The sequence below is a fragment of the Solanum verrucosum genome, unplaced genomic scaffold, assembly GCF_900185275.1.
Source record: "Solanum verrucosum unplaced genomic scaffold, falcon-dt-bn FXZP01000120.1, whole genome shotgun sequence".
NCBI classification, from domain to species: Eukaryota; Viridiplantae; Streptophyta; class Magnoliopsida; order Solanales; family Solanaceae; genus Solanum; species Solanum verrucosum.
The window spans coordinates 557,870-583,698 of NW_026020714.1; the positions used below are offsets into that span (position 1 = coordinate 557,870).

Consider the following 25,829-nt stretch of genomic DNA (forward strand, 5'->3'; position numbering starts at 1 on the left):
TGAAGAGCCAGGTTTGGGGATTTAATGTTTCCCAAACACACTTGTGATTCATCAATTTGGAGAGGTAACACTTGGTCTGGCATTTGATCAATATCTCTCACCATGTTGCTTATTGTCAATACAGTATCTTCCTTTTGAATGACTGCTAATTGCAAATTATTTGCTACTTGAACTTCTTCCTCCCTTGTTGTGTTATCAGAATCTTCATGTTCTCCTTAATGTGTTCTGTCTTGTTTTCCTCATCTTGGATATTTTTTAATGACTGACTATCATCTTCTTGCATTATTTTTCCAGCCATTTTCTCTATTATATCACCCAATTTCAATGACTTCATCCACTAAGGCTGACAAGTCCCCAGTATCCCCCAACTAGTGGACACACCTTCCTGGTACTTCAAACAAGTATTTCCTCTCTTCTCCCCTCCTTGTTTCCCTCTAGTTGTATGTCCTCCAAGCTAGCAAACTGATTAGTATTGTGTCCAGCATACTCCTTGGTGACAGCTCTGTCATTTGCGTGGTATGTCTGTTGATTACCTTTCCTCTTGCTGGTGACCTCATTCCAGTCTTCAGGAGTGCCTACCAGTTTTCCACTTGCCAAGGCAGGATAATCTTTGCTTCATAGGTCTTCTTGTGATTTTTGTTCTTTGCTTCTCCTTCCTGGTTAGGCTCCTTCCTTTTGTTGTCCTTCTCCTTATTATCAATCTGCTCCCTTGCCAATTCTAGGTGCATAATTCTGCACTCATAAATATTATGCCCCTATAATTTGCATTCCCCATAATACTTTGGGAGGTAGTCATATTGGATGTTTACTTTGAAAGTTCTTATGGCTCTTGTTGACTCATCATCTATGTCCATTCGAACATGATCAGGCAAATTGCTCATTCAATCTACTAGCACCTTTACCTTTGCACAACTAGGTCTAGTTTTGTTAATAGTTTTCATGTCTAACTGAATGGGAGTGCCTACTACCGAGGCTAGGGAGAACAAGGATTCCTTCACAAAGAAGGTAGCTAGCAGATTAGGAAAAGAAATTCAAGCCATGGCCATTGTTGTCTCCTCTTCCACCTTAAACTTAGAATCATATATCAAAGGCCTCATCTGGTAAGCAGCTCCATCCTTTGCTTTGATATAATAGGCTGGTTTGGATGTCAAATTAATAAAATCCTTCTTTAAAGCTAATCGTATCAGAATATGTCTGTTTCGAAAATAACCTATCTGGAAATCACCCTTAATGTTGCATTGTGCAGGAATACTGGTCCCCAGTTCATCCAGATCCGGCCAACCATACGAGAATTTTCCAACAATGGCATGTTGCAAATTTTCTATGGTGTTCATCTTTGATACTTCAGATTCAGTCCATCTTAAATAAGGTTCACCATGAAGTAGAGTAATAGGTTTAACGTTAATTGTTGGGATCGTGGTCGTACTTGTACTATTATTATTCATCGTGTTCGGCTTAAAAAAACTTTGAGTAATCCATAGTAGACTGACTTTAATTATCGTTTGGTATGGGAATTTTGGGAGATGCAGCTAAGTGTGGTTGATCAATCATTACCATGGATGATTGATCAGTGGCCATCATGGCCATGATGATTCAAGAATTGCTAGATTTGGATTTAGGGTTCTACTTGGAGCGAAGAAGATACTACTCACCAAAGTACTATATCCTCTCATCAAGAGATACAATAATGATATGTGACTCTGTTTCCGTCGTTATAGAAATGCCAACGAGGGAAAATTTGGGACCAAAAATCTTTTTCGTAGTATTTGGATTTTCCCAACCTAGTCAAGATTTGGACAAAATTGGACTCTTTAAGATGTAGGGAAATCTGATAACAATCGGGTGATTTATTTATAATTATGGTTATATGAGTGGTTAGATAACTCGTTAAAGAACCTGTACGACTTTACAGAATTGAATTTAGGCGAGTAGAACTCCCAGAATCGATCTTAATGTAAAGGGTATTTTTTTATCGTCATTGGTTAGAGGTGTGTTGTGAAATGGGGGTCTTGGAATTCTTTAAATAGCTCACTGGTTCCGTGCAAGCCACTTTAGTGGGATTCGTGTCGCTCTAGCGGGGCCGCTGCAGCGGGGTGAGGGCCGTTGTGACGGGTTCGACGTGACTTAAGGTCGTAAATAAACTCCTAAATGACTAATTTATTCTGCACTTTGTGGTTTTTAGAGCCAAGGAACGAACCTCAGGTGACTCCTAACAGTTTTCCACCATTCTTGAGGCTAAAGGTAAGTTTTTCACCCTCCGAATCCATTTTTTGATCCGTAAAACGTAATAGAATGGATAATTATCGATGGGGAAGGGTTTTTGATCTAGATTCTATGGTGGAAATAACCCTAATTTGGATAATTAAGATTATGGGTCTGATCTAGGGTTGTTAGTAATCTGGGTAATTAGTGATTGTTTATTGATTCCCGTATTATATTGATTGTTTGTAGACCAAGAACAAGCGAAACGGATCCGGAAAGGAAATGATCAAGTTTCTTAGGGTTTCAAGCTTGTTTCGAGGTAGGTGATGGTTGTGATTTTATGATTGTGTGATGTATGTTTGTTCTTGCTTCATTATGATACATTTATGTATATGAATATTGCATTATTGATCATACTTGTTGTAATGAGGTAGATGAATGATGGTTACCAGGAAATCACGACTTAATTGTAAGATCTTGAGGGTATACGTGTGATTGTGATTATGGTGTGTTGAATGGATCAGTTGCCACGTTTTGGCATAACTAACTTGGATCGGTTGCCACGTTCCAGCATAATTATGGGATCGGTTGCCACGTTCCGGCATAATCATTGGGTCGGGTACCACGTTCTGGTATGCTAACTGTTTGAGTTTGGGTTCCATGATAGGACCAATGACTTGTCATAATTGTGTATTTTGAGACATGTGAAGTTGTTCGATGTTCGTAAGTGTTGATGATAATGTATATGTTTGATATATGCATGTGATTATATTGTTGTTTGACTTATTTATGTTGCACTTAGTGGGATAGACGCGTGATCCTACCAGTACACGATGGTTGTGTACTGATACTGGACATGCTCTTATTTTTGTTGAGTACAGGGCATCTTTAAGCGGCTACTGGCAGCTTAGGAGATCAGTGATCGTTCAAATTCAAGGGTGAGCTAATTCTTCTGAGCTGCCATGGGTTTTCTTTCGTCTATGTCCACCATTTCCGGACTTAGACTATGTTCTAGTTAGTTGTTGAACTTTAGATGTTTTGGTACATTGACTTTCAGGTTCTAGGCATTACTTCCAAAATGTTAGTTTATTATTGTTAGACTTTTGTTAGAGTTTATGGGAACTCTATTTATTTCCTTAGTATTTAACTTGCTTCCGTAACTTAAATGTCTTAGTTTGGGGTTAGTTGCTTGGTTTGGGTTGTAGTAGTGGTTCTCCCACCGGAGAGTTAGTGTGGGTGCCAATCACGACGGTCTGGGTCGTGACACAGATCCATATTTTAGTTAAACTTGATTGGTTCAACTTTTCATAGGCAGATTCACTGCACTTTTATAATTGTGAGTTCAAAAGTTAATATTTGTTGATATTTTAGTAGTTGTAGGACATGACGGTAAAAAGGAAGGTTTCGGTAAGAGAGTCAGGGGGCTAGCCTCGTATCTTCTTCCCCTTATTAGTAGAAGTATCTAGTAATTGCATATAGTTTTTTATTCTTCACGGAGTTTTTACTATCTGTTGCTTCATTTTATTTTGTATCTTAATATTTTACAGTCATTTTTTTCTTATGACAATTCCCTTTTCTTAATAGCTTCTCTTTTGAGTTGAGGGTCATCATAAATAATCTCTCTATTCCACAAAATTTAGAAGTTGGGTCTGTGTAATGTAAGTACTACATGACTTGATGAAAAAAAATACTAGGCACAATTTATTTAATTTTCACTCTTTTGAATATGATTTTTGGTTCTGCAAACAACATAGTTTAGCTGATCTTCCACTTTTATAGCCCTATCTTACTGAAATGGAAATGTAACAATCCATATTGTTTTTGCATATTGTGAAGTGGCTGTGTATTTGGATTAAAGGAGATCTTTTTAGTTGATGACTTATAGGACTCTTTTTTGATGAAAAGGTAGTAGAGTGAAACTGTTGGATAAGTGTAGACTATACCACAATGAGCTTAAATCTTTTTTACAAAATATTTTCATTTTTATACGTAAGATATTGAAAATGATATTTTTAAATTCAAATTGTAAGAAGACAAGAGATCTCATTTCTTTGTTTCTCTATGTGCTTCTACAAACACATTTAAAAACTTATATGTGTAGATTCTATTACTTTAAATTTGAATTTTTTTTTTGAAGATTTTATCTTTTGAACTATTTGAAATTCATTAATGGATCTGTGACATCCTCTTATTGTGTGGAAAATTTTCTATTTGAAACTCTAGAGAAATAACTTACAAAAGAAAAATCTAGGATTTTAAGTAAGTTTAAGAGGAATGATTTTCTAGTTCTTTTTATAAGAATATAAAATTTAAGTGAGTGGATGTAAAAATTCCAAGAGATGAGATCTCTCACCCTATTATAAATTAAATAGAAGAAAATGACCATTTTAGATTTCTTATGTGTAAAAAAAGATTATTTTCTTGAGTAATAATCATAAAAAAGATAAGTCTTGCAATATATATATATATATATATATTATTATTATTATTATTATTATTATTTTATTATTTTTATTTATTTTTTTTTATTTTTTTATTAAGTTGAATAATATTTGTAGTACGCAGTAGTCAATATTTTTATGTTGATTAAAATTTAAAGCAATCATTTTATAAAACAATAATAAAATTTAATTATTTTAATGATCTTATTAAAAAAAAGTAAGTACATCATTTTTCATATATTTTGCACCATTTTCATAATTTCTTCGATATCAACATGATGTGTTGGTATGATTACACTATCAGATGGATTTCATCTTTTATATATAGCTTCAATTTTTTCGTTCTCCAAATCATTTAGATATTATCTTCGTATTCTTGATTTCTTCGCTTCGATTTAATTCAATCTCTAATATATCTAGGGGCAAGACCATATACATCATATTCGATTTTAAATTCTTTAATTCTAGAAGCTCTATTATTTTCTTGAGTAACACCAACTGTTAGCGGTCTTTTTTGCCTCGCCTGCTACTGGGAAGAGAGAGCCGTTGTCTTTCTTCGCTTCGTTCAAGAATCAACTGCACATGAATAGGCTCTTCCTTAGGCCTTCAAGGAGGAAGCGGCTTTTTTTCAAAATTCCGGGGAAAATCAAATGAAATTCTTTTCGTAAGGCAAGAAAGTCGACTAAGGAAAGTAGAAGTCTATGCACACTAATCGAATCTTTGGGGAAGGATGGTGGTGAAAATTGGCCTTTTCCCTTCTCCTTTCTAAAGCAAAAAAGAATGTCATCATTCTGATCGTGACTTGAAAAATAAAGAAGAGAAGGAACTTGGAGTTGGCGCCCACATAACGGATTGCTTGCTTACCAAGCCATCTTGGTTTTTCACTCCTCTCCTTACAGTGAAGTGGCTTTTACTCCTCCAGTTCTATTATATAACTAGACCCAAGTTACGGCGGGCTCTTTCTATTCTTAAATTTTTTATATATCTTTTATTCTTACTGAGTTTTGTATATAAGATCTATCATCACGTCTTTGATGGGATTCTGTTTCATTCCCTGTTTGGTATTGTCCATCCAAGCTCCTACTCTTGGACCACTATATAAATCAACCTGATAAGGACCCAGAATGGGTGGAATTCGTACGACAAGGCCTATAAACCCAGGGACTTTTACCCAGGGAGTACGAGGTCAAGGTGCGCAATTTCCTAGAAACAAAGTTTTGTTTTTCAACTCGTGACCAATTTTCTCACTCTATCAACTAATTTTTATGGTCGGAAGGATCCCCAATTCTTCATTGATCAACAAGACCTGGATTCCATACTAAGGATACACCTTGAACCCTTTGAATTCAATCACCCGGCTCTATGCCAGGTCTTGGAAAGCTTGTGTGGGGACAGAGAAGAATACCCATTCTATGTGGAAGTCAAAAGGACCCAGGTAGAGCATTCCCAGGGTTTTTAAAACAAAAGCACCAAGCCCAATTGGAAATGCACCATTGCCGAGAGTTAGTTGAGTTATGGAAATCCCTTGAGAGAAGGAATGCTTTTCTAAGCGAAGAAAATGCCTCTTAAGTGAAATTCTTTTTCTTCTCGACAGGGAGCCCCATAACATTATTTTTTCATTGTTTTAAGTTCTGATTCGTGTAGTGATCAGTTCTGATTCATGTAGTGATTCAGTTATGATACATAATCAATCCTATTAGTTTTGCTCATTACTAAAATGAATCGAATCCTATCAGACTTGTTTCATAGTTTTCAACTGAGCGGCAGACCCGACGTGACTGACTGCTAAGCCGACATTAATAGCAGGTCTAATTCTGCGATAAAAGAGCTATGTTTCCAAACAGATTTGTCCATCAGTAATGGGGATCACATTGGTGGGAATATAGGCCGATACGTCTCCAGCTTGTTTTTCAATGACAGGTAAGGCGGCCAAGCTACCTGCGCTTGTCTGATCCGATCGTTTAGCCGCTCTTTCTAAGAGACGGGAATGTAAATAGAAAACATCCCCTGGGAAAGCCTCACGACCTGGTGGTCAGCGTAACAATAATGACATTTGTTGATACTACTGCCTGTTTACTAAGATCATCATAGATTATTAATGTGTGCATTCCATTATCGCGGAAATATTCCCCCATGGCACACCCAGAATATCGGGCCAAAAATTGTAGAGGAGCAGGATCCAAAGCGGTGGCTGCTACAAGAATAGAATATTTCAAAGCATTCACTTTGAAAGAATTTGAACTAATTGTGCCATAATTGAGCATTTCTGTCCAATCGCTACATAGACACAATACAATGTCTCACTCTCATAGGTGGCCCTTGAGTTCAGTTGCTTTTGGTTTAATATGTCATTGATAACAATAACAGTTTTTCCAGTTTGTCGGTCCCTGATTATAAGTTCTCGTTGACCACGAACACGAAATTTGAGTCAGAATTACTAAATGTCTGCTTGAGCATGCACACTGCCCCAATTGACATCTAGGCAGTTAGCCATTGGTAATGATTCTACTACGGTGCCACAAATTCGCAAGTTGATCCTAAGTAATCGTTGTTGTTCATTGGATTCCGGAGGAACTACTTCGTTAGGATTAAGGAATTGCTGCTATTCTTCCTGATTAGCCTGGATTCTCTCGTTAGCAAATAAAATGGTAACACTGAGTCTATCCAATAACCTATTGTACTGATTGGCCACCTTCTTGTCAGTGATTAGGATATCATCACCAAGAAGGGCATAATCAACAAACGAGGTGCTTCGTAGCAGATAAGCCTTCAAAGTCGCCAACCACACTATATAGTGATGGGACATCGAGAACATTGACCATGAATCGTAGTAACCTAACGGTTGTCCAGTAAGAAAGGCTACTTTACTAATCTTCTTCACCATAGGAGGTGATACGAGAAATGTGTTAAGACCCAAAGAACTATTGACTATTGAAGATGCCAAAGTACTACCCCAAATCATTTCAATTAAGGTGTATATAACACTCAATGGCCAACGGTCTGTTGCTAATTTTAAATCAAAAGAGTAACAAGACTTCGGTATTTTAAGTCTTAGATACTGCAATAGACGTTCTTGGTTGAATGTACCATCAGTCTTAAGACTTAATAGTACAGTCATATACCAAATATGGACGAGATGCAGAAGTCTTTGTTTTATATAATTACATATAGCAAAGATTCTCCTTCAGAAGCTAAAGTTGAATGATCGAAGTCTCATTTAGGTTCAGTCGAAGAGATCGAAGCGAAGTCATCAATTCAACCATTCAAATGGTCTCCCCTAAGATTGACCCTTTTCCAAATAAACCGAACCTTGATACCACATTCATCAAAAAGATATGGCTATCTTTCTAGGTTGCACAACCCATTTAGATCGTTTTATTCGTGCTTGAAAAATGACCCCATCGGTCCGCTCCTTTTAATGGACATTCTTTGCCATCCTCTGAGGGTTAACACCCCATATATCAGATCGTGAACTCTTTCAGCCCTTAGTTTCACTTGGTTGGGGTAGAGTTTCAGCCTGCCTTCCACTGAATATAAAAAACCTTAGAGCTGCCTAACTTGCTGACATCTTAGCAAACATCTTCGAATTCGAGAGAGGACTTTCCTCTTATCTCTCAAATTATAGGCATTGAAGCGATCCAGAGAAAGTAAGAAAACTATTGCACACGCCCCCCTATTCGCCCTTTACTAATATAATAGAAGGTAAGGCAAAAGCAAGAGTGAAACTACGAGCTAAATGCAGGTGTGCCTCTCTTATAAGAGAATATGATACCATCCCCCACTTTTGGCGCACTTGTTTGATGAGCTAAGCCTAAGCGCCATATAAGTCAAAAGCTAGCCTGAGACCTAAAAAAGTAAGGTCGAAATCCATCCCTCTTTTTCCTGTATTTTGCATTTGACTAGTAGGGCTAATGAACGACCCTTTGATCTATGTCGTGTTCAGCCAGGTCTGATTAGAAGTTCCAAAATGAGTGGAGCAAGGGGATTTACAGGGAAAAAAGGGGGGGGAGCTTTAATTGAAGTAGGGGCGGAACTCCTCTCCTTACAGTCAAGTGGCTTTCACTCATCATAAGAGTTAGAAAGTGTCAGTTCTCATAGCGAGGCTTAGGCCAACGGGGTAGGGCGCAACCCCCCAATTCTCAACCCCGACCTACACAAGTGGTTTTTTAACACACATTAGGAAAAGTTCTGTTAGGTTCTTAGTAGCAATCAGTGACCTTTTCTTCTTTTACTTCACATAGCTTTTCGTCTCTTTGATAGCTGGAAGTTCTCCAAAAGTATGAAAAGCTGGAGGACTTTGTACCATCCATTCCAGTGTGGTTGGATTCTGTTCAACAACCCAAGGACTTCGAGCACATCTTTTGTTCTTTCCACTGCTTGAAGTGATTGTTACGACCACGAAGAAACGACAAATCCCAACTACGGATATATAAGAGCCAAAACTGCTAAGGGCATTCCATCCGGAGTAAGCATCTGGATAATCTGGAATGCGATGTGGCATACTCGAAAGCCCTAAGAAATGCATAGGAAAGAATGTCATATTAACCCCGAAAAAGGTGATCCAAAAATGGATTTGATCTAAAGTTTCAGGGTATGTCCGACCAAAGATTTTACCTACCCAATAGTGAAATCCTGCAAATAAAGCAAAAACGGCTCCCATAGAAAGTACATAATGGAAATGTGCAACCATATAATAAGTATCATGTAGAGCAATGTCTAGCCCAGAATTAGCCAGAAATATTCCAGTGAGTCCTCCTATGGTGAATAAAAAGATGAACCCTACAACAAATAACATAGGTGTTTTGTATTGTATCGAGCCCCACCCCCCCCCCCACATGGTAGCGATCCAACTAAAGATTTTTATTCCAGTGGGGACAACTATGATCATGGTAGCTGCGGTGAAGTAGGCACGGGTATAAACATCTAAGCCCACAGTAAACATATGATGAGCCCAAACAAGAAATCCAAGAACACCTATACTGATCATAGCATAAACCATGCCTAGATACCCGAAAACCGGTTTTCCCGAAAAAGTAGAAACGATATGACTTATGATATCGGATCCAGGCAGAACGGGAATATACACCTCTAGATGACCGAAGAACCAAAAGAGATGCTGGTATAATATGGGGTCTCCCCCTCCAGCGGGATCAGAAAAGGTTGTATTAAAGTTTCGATATGTTAATAACATGGTAATTCCCCTGCCAGTACCGGAAGTGATAATAAAAGTGGGAATGATGTCACTAGAACGGACCACACAAATAGAGGTGATCTATGCACTTCGAGCTAATGACATAGTAGTTAAAACTAGTGGCAATAAAGAGTGACAATTTCGGCGGCATGTACTGTTTGAGTACTTATAGTGAATGGTAGAAGCAGTCATGTCTGCTACTTCTCGATTATGTGGCAATCATCTTGGTCTTTTTCTGAGCCCTATAGATCAGAAGCCTTGGCTGTTACTGTTTGTGTCTCATTCGTACCAAAATAGACGACCAAGCTACATCAATCAAGAATGACCGCAACCTCTAAGTCAGCTTGCCTTTTGCCTCGTGGCTTGGATCGAAGGATAAGGTGCGGAGCGAAGGTAGTTCCCTAACTAGCTTGAGGGGAAAGATCATAGATAGATTATCTAGACTAGATCCTAGGAAGCAAGCCTTGGTTAGAGGTTTGCAATAGTCAAATCTGTAGTGTACAGAACACAGTACATGGATCGAACTCTCCGGATTCAGTCTTGCTTCACTGGAGTGGAGCTCCACTATTAAACAAAAAAAAAGGAATATGCGCTAATTTGGTTAGAGGACAGACATATTCGATTCACAGCCTATACCATTTTTACCAAAAGAGAGATTAGATTGACTTCCTAGATCATGGAACCAGCTAGGACCGGAACGACTATCAACCAAGATTAAGTTAGCTCCTTAAGTTCGTGCCTCTCCCCGAGATTCACTCACTTTCAGACAGACTCAGATTTCGATTTGTTGTCAAGGAAGGGAAAGAAAGACAGAAAACTTGCGCTTACGCGCTTGCCATTCGTGTCGTGCTTTAGGTCCGGAGTTGTGGCGCTACTTCCCATTCTCGTTCTTGACTTTCAGCTCCATTCGAGTGAAGAAGAAGACTCCAAATCTCCTCCGGTGGTCATTTTGCTTGGATTGGGTGTTGAATCTCTATCTTTGTCTAACCGGGTTTGTTGATACTTCGCTGTCTTGTTGACTATGAGTTTGTCTGTATGCAATGAATTGCTTTGTCTTCAGTGTACCCCGGTTTCGTCAGTCTCACTCGCTCGCTTGCTGGAAAGACTGGGACTAGATTGATAGAGCACAGGGCATCTGCACGTTAGCAATCCGGTTCAAAGCCAGTAGCACGATAGGACAATTTCTCAGTCCATTCCATCCTTTCAGTCAAGCCAAACGCGAATGAAATAGCTGCTCCCATTCCGACCCTTGAGCACACGCAATGGAGCCCTGGGTTACCGAAAGCGATCAATAGTCGGACTAGTGGGGCCCTATCCGGAGACATACTGAAAACGAGTAAGAAGCCCAGCAGCCAGGTTTGATCCTCCGTGCAGCAACCCAACCGGTATATACCCCACAAAGAAAATTAGATTGTGAAGTGAGTAACTATATCCAATAATCATTTGTCACTATCGTTTTTAAAAATAAAATAATAGAAATAAATGAAACGAGTATGATAAATTTTTGCAACAAAATAAATACTTGACTCTTATGGTATATAGCATAATTTCACTTGATTAATTAATAATGATATTTAATCCTTCATACTTTTGATCATTGAGTTACCTAATAAGTCAAAATAGTAATAAAGTAATAAACTATTAACTATTAACTAACTTGTATTAAGCATTAATGAATGATAATAACTAAAAAGTAATATTGTAATAATAATAATAATAATAATCTAGCTAGCATTTTAAGAGAAATAATAAATTAATAACTAATAATAACAAGTTATATAAGTAATATTATAATAATAATAATCTTATTAACACTTTAAGAAAAATAATAAATTAATACCTAATAAAAATAACTAATGGAGTAACTAATAAGTGATATTGTAGAGATATATATTTCTAATATGATAGAAATATAAAATAGCTTTGAGCTTGATAAAATAAGTAATTATACAATTTTGTTGAACTTGTTTCCTTAACATGTTGCATAACACTATAATTCGACCAGAGTTACTAATTAAGTTGTTTTATACTCATTTTTTTCATTAAATTAATTAGTTGTATGTTTAGGTCAATTTTACACGTTTCTCGCAAAATGTAAAATCTTACTTGAAATGAATTAAGATGATATAATTTGCTCTTTTGAAATTAAACAATAATTATGACTCGATTTCAAATATCATGTGAACAAAAATATCCTTGATAATGCGCGTGTCAGAAAAGACAGATCATTGTAAAAAACAAACAAACTTTTTCAGTGACAAACTTTTGAAGAACGAATAATACGAATATGAAAAACACAAGTAAAATGTGAAATACTAAATATGACAAATACAAAATCACATGATACATATTTTTAGGCACGATTATGGCATAGCAAAAGAAACAAATTTATGAGGTCATTGATATACAGTGGGCTGAAGGTATATATCATTTTGCAGTGACAATAGGATTGGACAAAACTTATGTATGTCAATTCCAAATTGGATTAGAAAAAATAAAATAAAATAAATTTCAAAAATAAAATAATTATTTAGGGTCAAACAATGTTAACCTTTTTATTTAGGCACCTATGCTTTAAAGCAAGATCTAAAATCAATGTGATATTTTCTTTATTGAGAAAACACAATCCACAACATTTTTATATATCCATGAAAAATTACATCTTATAATATTTCAAAAATGAAGAAGTTCTTGCTATACATGACATTAAAAAAATATTATTTTATTATGTCAAAATTTTTAAATTACAAATTTAGTTGAGTAATTTTATCAGAGAAAAACCTTTGACCTTTACAAAAAGAAATTTCATAATTTTGTTAAATGAATTCCCATAATTGAATGACCTTTTGAGATATTTACTCGGAGATAATGTCAAAATAGTTAAACATAAGTTTGCTAAAATTTGGTGACCAGATATAAGTTGCAACTACTATTTGTAAATTATTAATATTGGTTCCTTTTGTATTAGTGTACTTACATGATAAGAATGCCATGTGAAAAATGGAAAGTCATTATGAAACAAATTCAAGTATAAAGCAAAAAAACAATAATAAAAAATTTAACTATAAAGAATTAATTATTTATGTTTTAATTAGTGGAATGGGTTGCATCAGGATGGTTCACTACTAAATATACTTTTTAAGGAAAATTATGTAATTATACGATTTAAGATAACATAATTTTTAAAAATTTATACTATTTGAATTAATTACAAAAATCTAATTTTTCCTTCTCTCTATCTTAACACCTGGAATTCCGGATATATGACTCCATCTCTATCAGATACATTACAATTTTGTTTGTGTATAATGTATCTGGTACAAATGTTATTATTGATACATAACTCCAATTATTTCAAACCAAAATCAGTATGAATCGGGTTTATAATTATGTATCTGATACATAACTTATATATCATTTGCTATGTATCTGGCGAAGGAACAATGTATCTGTGAGTTCTGAAAAATTCAGGATTATTGTAATTTGAGAAACTTTCAAGATAGAATGTAATTAGCACCCAAATTATTGATTTTTTTTTACTTTATACTAATTTTAGTGCTCAATATTTAATAATCATAAAAAGATAAGTCTCACACTATATTAGTATATTTTTTTATATTTTATTAAGTTGAATAAACTTTTTAGTATGCAGTAGTCATTATTTTTATGTAGATTAAAATTTAAAGAAATCATTTAACAAAGAAATAATAAAAAATTAATTATTTTGATGATCTTATTAACTTAGGAGTTATAATTTCACTTGATTAGTTAATAATGATATTTAATCCTTGATACTTTTGATCAGTGAGTTACCTAATAAATAAAATAATAATAAAGAAATAAACTAATAACTATTAACTGAAACATATTAAATATTAATTATTATTATTATTATTAATAATAATAATAATAATAATAATAATAATAACAACTTATAAGTAGTAACTAAAAAGTATAATTGTAATAATAATCTATCTAGCATTTTCAGAGAAATAATAATTATAACTAATAATGATAAAACTAATTTATATAAGTAATATAATAATAATAATAATAATCTTATTAGCACTTTAAGAAAAATAATAAATTAATAACTAATAAAAATAAGTAATGGAGTAACTAATAAGTGATATCGTAGAGATATGAGAATTAATGAGTTTTGAGAAAGTTGAAATTAAATATTAAATTCTTGAAAGTTAAAAGAGTAGAGAAATTGAGAGAATATGGAAAAGTATTTAAAGATTAATGGGCCTCCACATTGGTCAAAAAATTGACAAAGAGATTCTCTTGAAGTTCGTGTGTTCAACGAATATTTTTTTGTGGGCTTTTACTGATTTGGGCCGATTTCGGATCGACCCGATCATATACGTTTGACACCTTTAGTTTCAACTATATAAATGACCATCAAAGGTAAAATAATTAACAACAAGGCAAAAAAATAAATTACTGATTTGTGAGAGTTCTTGAGTTCCTCTTTCAGGTATATATTTTAATTTCATCTTCTTTATGAAATGTGACATGTGAGTTCGTATGTGCTTTGATTTGAAATCATTTTTTAGTCTTTTATAAAAAAAAATTAATTTATGTCATTTTATAAGATATATTCATTTTGTTTTTACACATAAGAGATCTGAAAAGAATACTTTATTTTATTGATTTTCTTGTTTCCATATATGCTTCTACAAACACATTTAAAACTTATATATGCTTTAGATTTGTTTGTGTTTGAGCATTTTATCTTTTGAACTATATGAAACTCATGATGGACTGTATGATTTTTTTCTATTTGAAACTCTAGAGAAATAACATAACAAAAGTGAATCTAGGATTTTAAGTGAGCTTGAGAGAGATAAATTTATAGTCCTTTCCAAAATTCTTTTTACTTTTATAGCATTTTTTTAAATAAGCGATTTTTTAGTTTTAAAAGATCTTCATTTTTATACATAAGAAATTTTAAAAATGTCATTTTCTTGTATTTAAATTGTAAAAAGGGCAAGAGATCTTATTTCATGTAAATTCTGAAGTCTTTCATTTGTGAATGTGGATATAAATTTCGGGAGAAATTATTTTCCAACCCTATACAAACTTCTTTTAGTTTAATAACCTTTTTTTATAAGAGATCTACATTCTTTACACCTAAAAAATGTAAAAAGACAATTATTTTTTAAAAAGAAAAGGTAAAAAGGCAAGATAACTCATTTCCTTTAAAGGGAATTTAGTACAATTGTCACAAAGGTCTGTTCATCCTTTAAAACAAAACATGTTTATTAGGGAAACATGTTCTTTAATAGTGTCTCTATTACATTTTATATGGGATATTTAAGTCTTCGAGTGTCAATTTTTTCAAATTGTGATGGTAAATTCAGGTATGAAATCTATAAGGTTTTCAAAATAAAATTATATATTTGAAAATTATGTAAAAATTAATATAAGTCAAGTAATTGACAATTCAAAATATTTGAAAGTTGTATGACAGTTTGAATTTAGTTTATTTATTTTCTTAAACTTTATGCTAGGTCAAAATCAGACAATCAAGTTGACATAGAGAGTACATAAATAAAAATAATTTGATTATTAATGAATTGTATATAGATGCCTGATTTAATGGACTTTTTCTAATTTTTTGTTTGTTCTCTTTCATGAAGCAATGACTTCCAAAGATGAACTTCACGAAAATGAGGTAGTCAAAAAATCCTCAAATATTGCCAAAGGAAAAAAAAGCAACTTAATGGGAGAACGTTCTGTTGTCTTGCCACGTGTTGTACGTATTTACATAACCGACAATGACGCCACAGACTCGTCCAGTGATGAGGAGGAAAACCTTCAAGGAGAGAAGTCCAAATGACATAAAAGGATTTGTAAAGAGATTATCATCAGAAATGGAAAAACCAAGGTCACTTCCAAGATGGTATCATCCAAAGAAAAAAAAGATACAAAACTTCTCCAAGAAAATGTAAAGAAGTACAGGGGAGTTAGACAACGAAAATGGGGAAGATGGGTTGCAGAGATTCGAGATGTAAGAACAAAAATAAACGACGTTGGTTGGGAAGTTTTGACACTGCGCTAGAAGCTGCTTTGGCTTATGACAAGGCAGCCATTGAAATAAAAGGTGCTAATGCTGTGACAAACATTCTCGAGCCACCATCGAAGGAAAGAAACCCCATCCACCAGTAAGGAAGACAAAAGGCATACAGATCCATGTATGTGTAGTTACTTTATGGGTTCAACTTTCCATAGGTTTATCCATTTCACCTTTGAAATTATGAGTTCAAAAGTCGAACGTTTAGTAGTTGAAAGGCATGAATGTAGTTAAGAAGGTTTCGTTGGGGGAGAGAGTCCGAGGTCTAGCCCCATATCTTCTTCCCCTTATTGGTAGAAGTATTTAGTAATCACATATAATTTTTACTATTTGTTGCTTCATTTTGCTTTGTATCTTAATATTTTACTGTCATTTTTTTTCCTTATGAAAATTTCTTTTTCCTAATAACTTCTCTTTTGAGCCATTGGTCATTGGAAATAATCTTTCTTCACAAAATGAAAGAAAGGTTAGTGTATATTTTATTACCTTCTCCAAACTCTATTTGTGGAATTACACTATATATATTATTGTTGTTGTTGAACTAATTAATTGGAGGAACATGAATAACTATGATTTATGTATTGATGAAGCGGAGTTGTTTTTGTTGTATTCCTTGTAAAGATTTGCTAAAAGAACATTATCTTAAAACTGCTACTTTTCTTGATAAACCTTGGGTTAAAAAAAGTTTAGACAATATATTTTGATGTAACATAAATGTTCAATATAGTTTAACATATATCGTAAAATAAGTAAGTGGAAGATTTTTTCTTAAAATAGTTCACTTGAAAATTTTATGAAAAGCTAAATTATTTACATGAAGCTACTACTTCTTTGCTTCCTTAACATATCGTGAGGAACTTGACATAGAAATTTTATCAGAGTTATTTGTTACGTTGTTTTATATCACATAGATTTTTACTCATTTTCTTCATTAAATAGATTAGTCGCATGTTTAGGTCAATTTTGTACAGTTCTCACTAAATGTAAATTCATTCTTAATATGAATTAAGGCGATACTATTTTTCTTTTTAAATTAATAATAATCATGCTTTAGTTTCAAATATGATTGAGTAAATAGAGATGTCTTGATAAGACAAATATATATATAAAATCACATGGTACACATTTTTGGGCTTGATTTTGGCGTGACAAAAGAAGCAAATTCATGAGGTTGAATAGACCAAAACATACTCTTCAGTGAAATCACCTCAATATTTTCATTCTTAATAATGATTTTCTTTTGACGTGCCTTTTCACATCGCTTTGACTTCTCCTATTTGATCTTCCCTTTATTCTCATTAGAAGGGGTCGTTAGATTGTAGCCCCACTGGTAAAATCTAATAGGATAGGGCAAGATGAAAGAATTTCTTTCGACTCGAATGGTTAATTTTATAGTAATATCTTATTTGAGGGCTTTCTAATGACCTTGTTTTGTGATTCTTGGATGTCATGGCTTTACGAAAAGAGAAAGCAACAAAGAATGTCACTAGTGTGTTAAATCATTTATGATAAGAAATTCTTTCTTTATTATGTGCATAAAAATATTCATCAAACATTTTATTAATACGAGATAATTTTATATATCCTAATCCTTCTTAATTTCTAGAGGGAATTGGAAACTGATCTAACATATTAAAAAATTTCGACTTTAAGAATCACATGTCGTATATTTATATGTTTATATAACAACATGTATCTATTCATAAGTAGCTATCGTCATTCAACTCTAAAAATTTGTACATACTTGATTTTTATTTAAAGATATTTATGTATGTTTATTTTGTATCACTTGTCACAAAACACAAGCATAATCTCACATAAAATTCCAGATTCACTTTTATCTGGCTCTCCTTTAATTTTTTAAATAGAAAAGAAGTCATAAATCTATCAAAGAATTGTGAATAGTTCAAAGACTCACATGTCACAAAGATGATATAAAAAAATTGAAAAAAATTAGAACATAGTTAACACAAAAATCAAGAAACTAACCTAGAATTGTAACCCTTTTTTTAGTTTCTCTAACTGTTTGATATCCGTGCTAACACAGGTCCAATATTTCATATTTTTTATTTTAATTTATGTAATAGGTAGAATTTAGAAAGTTTATTAAATTTTAATATGATTTTTATATATTAAGTTGTTAATTACTTTTTGCCTGCGCAAATTTAATGTGAAGAGGTTCATTAAGATGTCCATAATCGTTGAATTTTTACTCAAAGTAGTTACAAGATATAAACAAATACTACCGACATTCAAAATAATAAAGCAATAACTAAAGAATATGAATTTAAAACTAAAAGTCATAGCTAAATCGGATTTCATAATTTCAAAAAAATTAGACACTAATTAAATTAAAGTAGAACAAAAGAAATATTTTTTTATTTTTTTTTACGAAATACAACGTGTCTGCTTCAGCGTGAAGTCTTGAATTTAAAACTAAAAATAATAAAATGGATTCCATAATTTCGAAAAAATTATACAGTAATTAAATTAAAGTAGAACAAAAAAATAATTTTTCAATTCTTTTTCGAAACACGCTGAAGCAAGCACACCGACTGAAACGTGCATGGCGCGAACTCTCTCTCATATAATAAGAGAACTTGAGAGGTGGCAGCCGACATGAAGCGATTAAAACAACGGACTATCAAAAAACCTAATTTCCCTCTAAATAAACAACACAGAAACTTGTAGGCTACTATTTTCATGAAAAAAAAATCACTTGATTTTCTAGGTAAAATTGAGTTAATGTATGCAATTCACATGTCATACATGTGCTAGAATAATCGTATTAACAGTTTAAGATAAATAATAAGTAATAGGTAATAACTAAACGTAATATTGTAATAATATTCTCTCTAGCACTTAAGAGAAATAATAAATTAATAACGAATAATAATAAGTAATATTGCAATAATAATAATTTTATTAGCAATTTAATAAAAATAATGAATTGATAACTCATAATGATAAGTAATGAAGTAACTAATAAGTAATATTGTAATAATAATCTTACTATGACTTTCAGAATATTAATAAATTACTACTCTCTCCATTTCATATTAATTAAATTTTTGAAACATTTTTATTTTTTAAATTAACTTAATTGTTCAATTTTCAAGACTGATTTTAGAATGTTCTTCCAATTTACCCTTCATTAGTTAGTATTGGAATTAGTTATTAATTAATATTTAGTTATTTTAATCATAAATTTGACAATAATTAATATGGATAAAAATGGAAAGTTATGCCTAATTTATGTCTTAATCTTCTTTTCTTAAAGGGTGTGAAACACCTCAATAATTCAATTAATATGAAATGGAGTGAGTAATTAATAAAATAATTGAGATTTGAAAATTTGAGATCAAAAAGTTGAAATGTTGAAATTAAATATTACTATTATAGTTTTTTTAATTTTCTGGCCAAATTCTGATCAAGTTTTCTGTAAGCACTTCCCTTAAAGATTAATGCGGAGGGTTTTCTTCTGATTTTTTTTTTTATATAAAATCAGTTTTTTTTTTTTTTTAAGTCTTTTTTTAAGCCATTAGTGGCACCACAATGGTAAATTTTTTTGACAAAGATCTGATTTTAAAAATCAGATTTCATAGAAAATTATGGCTTCAACAGATACCCCTTAGTCTTGGGGCGGTTTGGTCTGGTCTACTATCGATCTGGTCCGATTCCACATTCTTAGTTTGAATTATATAAATGATCATCAAAATGCAACATATTTAAAAATATATAAGAAGAAAAATCGAAATTTTTGGTTTGTCTGAGAGCTTTTGGAGTTTCGTTGCAAGGTATTCAATTTTCAGTTTTTTTTTTTTAAAAAAATTTGGGCCACCAATTATATGTGTGTGTATTGTAAGGATCTTCATTTTTTACACATAAGAGATAATTAATCTGGAAAAAATATATTTTCTTCTATTCAAATTATAAGAAGACAAAAGATCTCATTTCCTTGTTTTTTTGTGTGTTTCTAGTCTTCGATGTATGTTTTTTATAAATTAATATCTGAGAATCTGTGTTGCACATTTGTTCTTTATCATTATTATAAAACTTCTATATATTTTAAAAATTGAGTTATACAATAGGTAGTGCTGAGATTAACGATATTAATTTAATTCATGAATAAAATTCATAAAAGTGGAATGTTGTATTTAATATTAAACAAAAAATATGTAAAGCTACTTAAGATACTATATAATCTTCAATTTATCGAAATTAGCAAACACATGAAGAAGATAATTCATATTTCTAATGTGTTGCAACATCGTAAAGTTTGTGTGAGAGTATATATTATGGGGATTTTGTTACAAGTGTTTCTTAGGCATTTGCATGGGAAAAAGGTGGCAAGCCAACAAATGAAATGGTTGAAACTAATTTAGTCTCTTACTTTATATTAAATTTGGGAAATTAATTTACTTCTGTGCTTTCAACAACAATGAAGGGAGAAAGAAAGGGATTATGTGCATTGCAGAAAAAAATAAATTTGTGACACATGTGACTGGCTCATGTATAATTATGATTTTATAAATTATGGTAAACAATATGTCAAATATATCTGAGTTATAAGGTGTTTATGTTTGCTATTGGTATAATGTATAAGTTTTCCCTGAATTATGATCAAAATTCTAGTGATACATCTTAACTTTATTAGGGTTTTATTACTCTCTAACTTATTTGTTTTGTATTTTCGTGCACTGATTGTGTTGACGTGGCACCTTCAATTAGGTATGTTGGTTGTATATGTACACACACGCCTTTCACATGTGTAAATTTTTTTTAAAAAATCTTCTTATTTCTTTATCTTGTATTTAAATGAAGTTAATACACGTAAAAAAAAAATTAAAAAATTTTCCTTGTATTTTAACTTTACTTTTAAAAAAATTCACACTCATTCATTGTTTTTTCTCTTTTATTTTTCTGCTCATTTTATTTACTCTTTGTATTTTCATGATCTTTCCTTTTGATTTTATTTTAAATTTAATTCCAAAGTGTCTTGTATTTAAAATAAGTTAATTTCGAACGGATATCAAAATAAGTGAAGAAAATCAAATAAAACATTAAAAAATTCAAACGTTAAAATTAAAGGACACTATTTAATTATTTTTCAAAAAATACACATAATATTTTTTAGAATAATTAAAAATGAAAAGATAAGAAATTGATGAAAAAGAATTAAAAGTTTAAAGTGAGAAAGAAATTAAAATAAATATTTTACGAAGAAAGAAATGAAAATAATTAAATATATATAGGTTTTAATATCAATAATTGTGTGTACTAATGAAATTAAAAAGTGAATGTGTCCAATATATTCACTCATCACTTGCCTTCAAGAGAGTGTGTACACTCTCTATGTCACATCAACTTTTAGAGTGTATTTATTATATTTTAAAATAATTTAACGGGGCAATAAGATCCTAGTTAGGGAGGGGTACTTATCCATTATCCCTTTCCTATTTAAACTATGACCAAATATTTATAAACATATGCCTCGAAATTAATGAGTCAGCTGCCATGTAGATGAAATTTTATAAGTAAATTAAGTTGCCATACATTTTTTTTTGGGAATTGTATTCAAACACTTAATTTAGTCAGCTTCAACGTGTGTTTGATAAATATTTTGTGATTGTTCATAAAGAAAACACAAACATATGATAATTCAGATATGAAACTAGTAAAAAACTGATATATCAGATGTGTATTTTTAACCATAAACTGTCAGGCCCCGAGCCTACACTCTGGGCGGGACTGGCACTCGAAGACCATTGTTGGCCTCAAGCGAACCCTTGACCTGACTTACTTAATTCAGCGGAAGACAATATTCATATCTATAATGATCAAAGAACTTAACTGAAATGAATAATAAAATAACTGAGAATGTTTTAAAGATTAAACATTCAACTTGGCCAAAAGTGGCAACCCAAGTCTTAACAATAAGAAATGAAAATGAAAAGACTCACAGGACTAACATCTGACTGTCTATGAAGCCTCTAAAACAACTGAGATGGATGTTGGGACAAACTCCACAACATCCTAATGAACTAACTAGAAAACAATGAAAATAGATCCTCCGGAATGCAAGGAGGCTCGCCGACTGACTCTGAACTGCTCACAGGATCAACGGTGGGCTGGGATGCCGATCCTAGTTACCTGTGTCTGCATCAGAAGACGATGCAGGCCAACTAGCATCATTACATTGAATGTATGAGTATGCGAGTTGGAATGCTAAAACAATATAGGCTTGAAAGGGAATCTAGAAGAAACACTTACATTGGCTCTTCTCAACTCATGAATACTTAACTGAACTCATTTCAATATAAAACAGTTTAAAACAAGTGTAATATAAAGAAAAGTTGTTTAAAAACACGATGTCAACTCTGTGTATATACAAAGATACAACATAACTCTGAAATGTATGTAAAAATACAATAAACTGATGTATATAAAAATACAATAACTTTTGTGGGAGTTTCTCTAACCGACAACCATCACATAAGATCTATAGTGATGATACATTGATCTACCTCAAGCTAGCAGCGCATCCTATACCCGGCCAAAGGTATAGGACCTGAACTACTAAGTGGATCCACTAGTCTATTGTAAAAAGGGTTCATCTAAAAAGTATGACCCTTTTCTACCCATGGTGGCTAATGGTTTTATGGAGACGTGAGTTATCTGAACTCATGCTCGCCCTCAATTCGGTGCTTAATACTACTCCCAAAATATACTAGCTCTTATGTTTAAAAACATACTTCTTCTGTGATTTGAGATTAGTGCTCAAAAACTTAGCTCAAAGGCTATCTTGGAAATCTCAGTTCCCCTTCTTGCTTCATTTAGAAAGCTATTACTCTTTTCTAAAAACTAGCCCGAAGGCTTTTTGGAAATCTCAGTTTCCATTCTTATTTAAATGTGAAAACATTTTAAATCTCTTTGGGAATACTTAGTCCCCATATACTTTTGAAGAAATAAACTTCAACTCTTTACTTTTTGCTTAACTTGAAATTTAAGTCTTAGAACAAAGTTAAAACATTTGGAAAAGACTTTTGGAAAACTCTAAGAACTTTTCTTGACTTGACTCTTACTTCTCTTGACTTTGATCCTAACTTTCCTTGAATTGGATTATGGATTCAAGGTTCATGATCTCATGTTTATGGATGATTTCATGATGTTTAGATGTACCTTAGAGTGTTGGAATCAACTAGAAATTATAGTTACATTGCTAAGGAACAGGTACGAAAAAGTAGGGAACGAGTGGGGAGAACTGGCTTCCCTGGCGCTCTGAGAGGTACGGGGCACCAGCCCTCAACATTCAGAGACCAAGTTGGGGCACTCTGGATGGCGCGTCGCCCCAGAGCCCCACATTCAGGGACTACTTTGGGGCGCGCTAGCTGGCGCGACGCCCCACCCCCTTCCCCAGGTGCTTGACGACTTTTCTTCTCCGTTTTTCAACTCTAAACCCTCTAAACTTCAATGGTTGTTTCCCCAAACACTTAGGATCATTTATACCCTCAATATATGATAGATTCAAACTGAAATTACACCCGGAAACATGAATCAAATCACAAGAAACTTCAACAAAACAACCCACAAGAATTCAAACAAATTTCATCAAGAACTCAAAGGATTTACTTTCAAATCACACATATTTCGCTGAATTGAATCATGATTGGCACGTGGATGAACTAACCCAACACTATATGATCTCACATACCTTTTTAGGGATCACCCCCGACGAAATCCACAAGCTATCCTTGACGAAATCAACGAATTCTGCTTCCTCTTCTCCTTTCTCCTCTTTTCTCTTTTCTCTTTTCTCCAAGCCCTAGCGTGAACTCTAACTTTTATAAACTGACCCAAATCTGGTTTTACCTCAATTAATCTCCTAAAAACGAATTAGAATAATTAGGCAAGGAAAAGGCTAAATAACCCTTCTAAAATCCGGATTAGACTTTCCTTAATCCAACAACCCAACTTCAAAAAGGCATAACTTACTCATACGAACTCGGAATCGTGCAAACTCGTCGGCGTTGGAAAGATCATTCCAAGATCTTTCCAACCATGTCTGGAAGTACACCTAACTCATCCTGAGCTAGGAGTTATGGCCGTTTGAAGTTGACCAAAACTCAACTTTTCCTAACTTGAACAAATTTCCAGATTTTCATTCTTTCCAAAAATGACTATTTCCAATTATTAGCTTCTTCCTAGTTATTTCAAATTACAAGATGTTACATAAACTCCCTACCTATCGCATAATCCATATAGTCTTACACCTGATTCTCACATGACGAGAAAGAGGCATAATATAGTGCACAAAACATCTTGTATTTGTTCGGGGTCTGAAAGCGAACTACAAAAATTAGAGGTGAAGAGTATTTACAACTTGAGCAACTCCCTTGTGAAGAACCCACCTAAAACTCTTGTCAAGTAGGCTGCCTACCTTAATGAAAGTGTCATGAGTATTCACTAATTATATTTTACAAACTTGAATCGATGATATATAGATCACATGGATATAATTTTAACATTGCTCGTATACTCTGTTCACATGAATAAGGAAGAAGGAAAATACAGAGTGTAGCATGAACAATGCTTTTAAAGGAAAGTTGCCACTAAAAGGTAACCCTATGTAAAATTGCATCAAATGAAAGACTAATTTTTTTTGTTAGTTAGGTTCTGAGAACTTGTTGTCTACTGAAACCTCAAAAATAACATTTAATTAACATGAACCTTCACAAGAATATATTTAGTCAAAGTCTAGTAAAGATGTCATATTGCATACTAAATTTATGGTGGTGGGGGGGGGGGGGGGATCCCAATAAGTAGGGAGTTTGTTAAATTTGATTAATATAACTTAAAGAAAGTACAACAAAATAGAGCAAATCATTTCTCAAACCCTAGCATCATTTGAGGATGAAGATGAAAGATTCATAAAATTAGAACAGAAGTGAACTCAAAATAAGCGGTGTTTGTGTGAGTATTATATTGAGAAATTGTAAGGACATGTGTTGTTGTGGAATATACATGACAAGCAGGTGGCATTGGTGGACGATGTGTAAAATGAAACGGTTGAAACAGTAAACTCTTGTTTGTTACTCATTTTTGGGAAAGTTTCATTTATTTTTCTTTTCTTCCTTCAGAAATGGGGAAAGAAAATTAAAGGATCATTTATTTTTCTTTTCCTCTTTTAAAAATTGTAAATGGAGGAAGCAAGTAAAGGATTATGTTTATTCAGGAAAAAAATATGTAGCAATATATGTTACACATAGGAAATTAAGTAGTATTTGCTCATAGATTTCAAATAATTTTCATTGAATTTCGTGTTGGAGTTGAAAGAAATAGATTGGAGTTGAAAGAAATAGATTTGAATTAGATTAAACAGATGGTCAAGTAAATTTAGAATTGTATTTATGCTTGAATATCATATTTAAATATAACTTCAAAAAGTGAAAAGTGAGTTGAAAACAGATTATAAGTTTGTTTTTTCCTAATTTAAAATAGAACTATAAATTGAGTTTAATATTCTAATGATCAAACACTGGTTTGTAAATAAATTGAAAAATTAGTTTAGAAAAAAAATGAATATCTTTTAAGGTCAAAACATCTGTGTGAGCATGTTCACATTCTTGTTCTAAAGTCTGAACAAAAGAAGAAGATTATTATCAAGTGTTAATTGAAAATAACTTTTTCATCCCCATGAAAGTAAGAGTAAGATTATATTGTACAATTTGACACTTCCCAAACTATAATTGTAGAATTACATTTGGTTTTTTTCGGTTATTATTGTTGATACAGATATATAAATTGGAAAAATGTATACATGTCAAAAAACAAAAGCGACAATACGTTTAATTGACCTAATTTTTCATAACCCTATTAGAGTAATACGCAATAACATTCTATAACATATTTATTT

The 25,829-nt window shown here is 32.7% G+C and overlaps 1 protein-coding gene and 1 pseudogene across 1 annotated transcript in view; one reads left to right on the forward strand and one right to left on the reverse strand.

Annotated features, from left to right (window-relative positions):
* The window catches only part of LOC125812492 (AP2-like ethylene-responsive transcription factor TOE2), a 35,814-nt pseudogene extending 19,806 nt beyond the window's left edge, over positions 1-16,008 (forward strand).
* LOC125812567 (D-cysteine desulfhydrase 2, mitochondrial) overlaps positions 1-25,516 on the reverse strand; it is a 125,506-nt gene extending 99,990 nt beyond the window's left edge. Inside the window, exon 1 of the mRNA XM_049492058.1 lies at positions 25,513-25,516. The gene's annotated coding sequence lies outside the window, so the exon portion shown is untranslated. The remainder of the gene's footprint in view (positions 1-25,512) is intronic.
* Between the last annotated feature and the right edge of the window lie 313 nt (positions 25,517-25,829).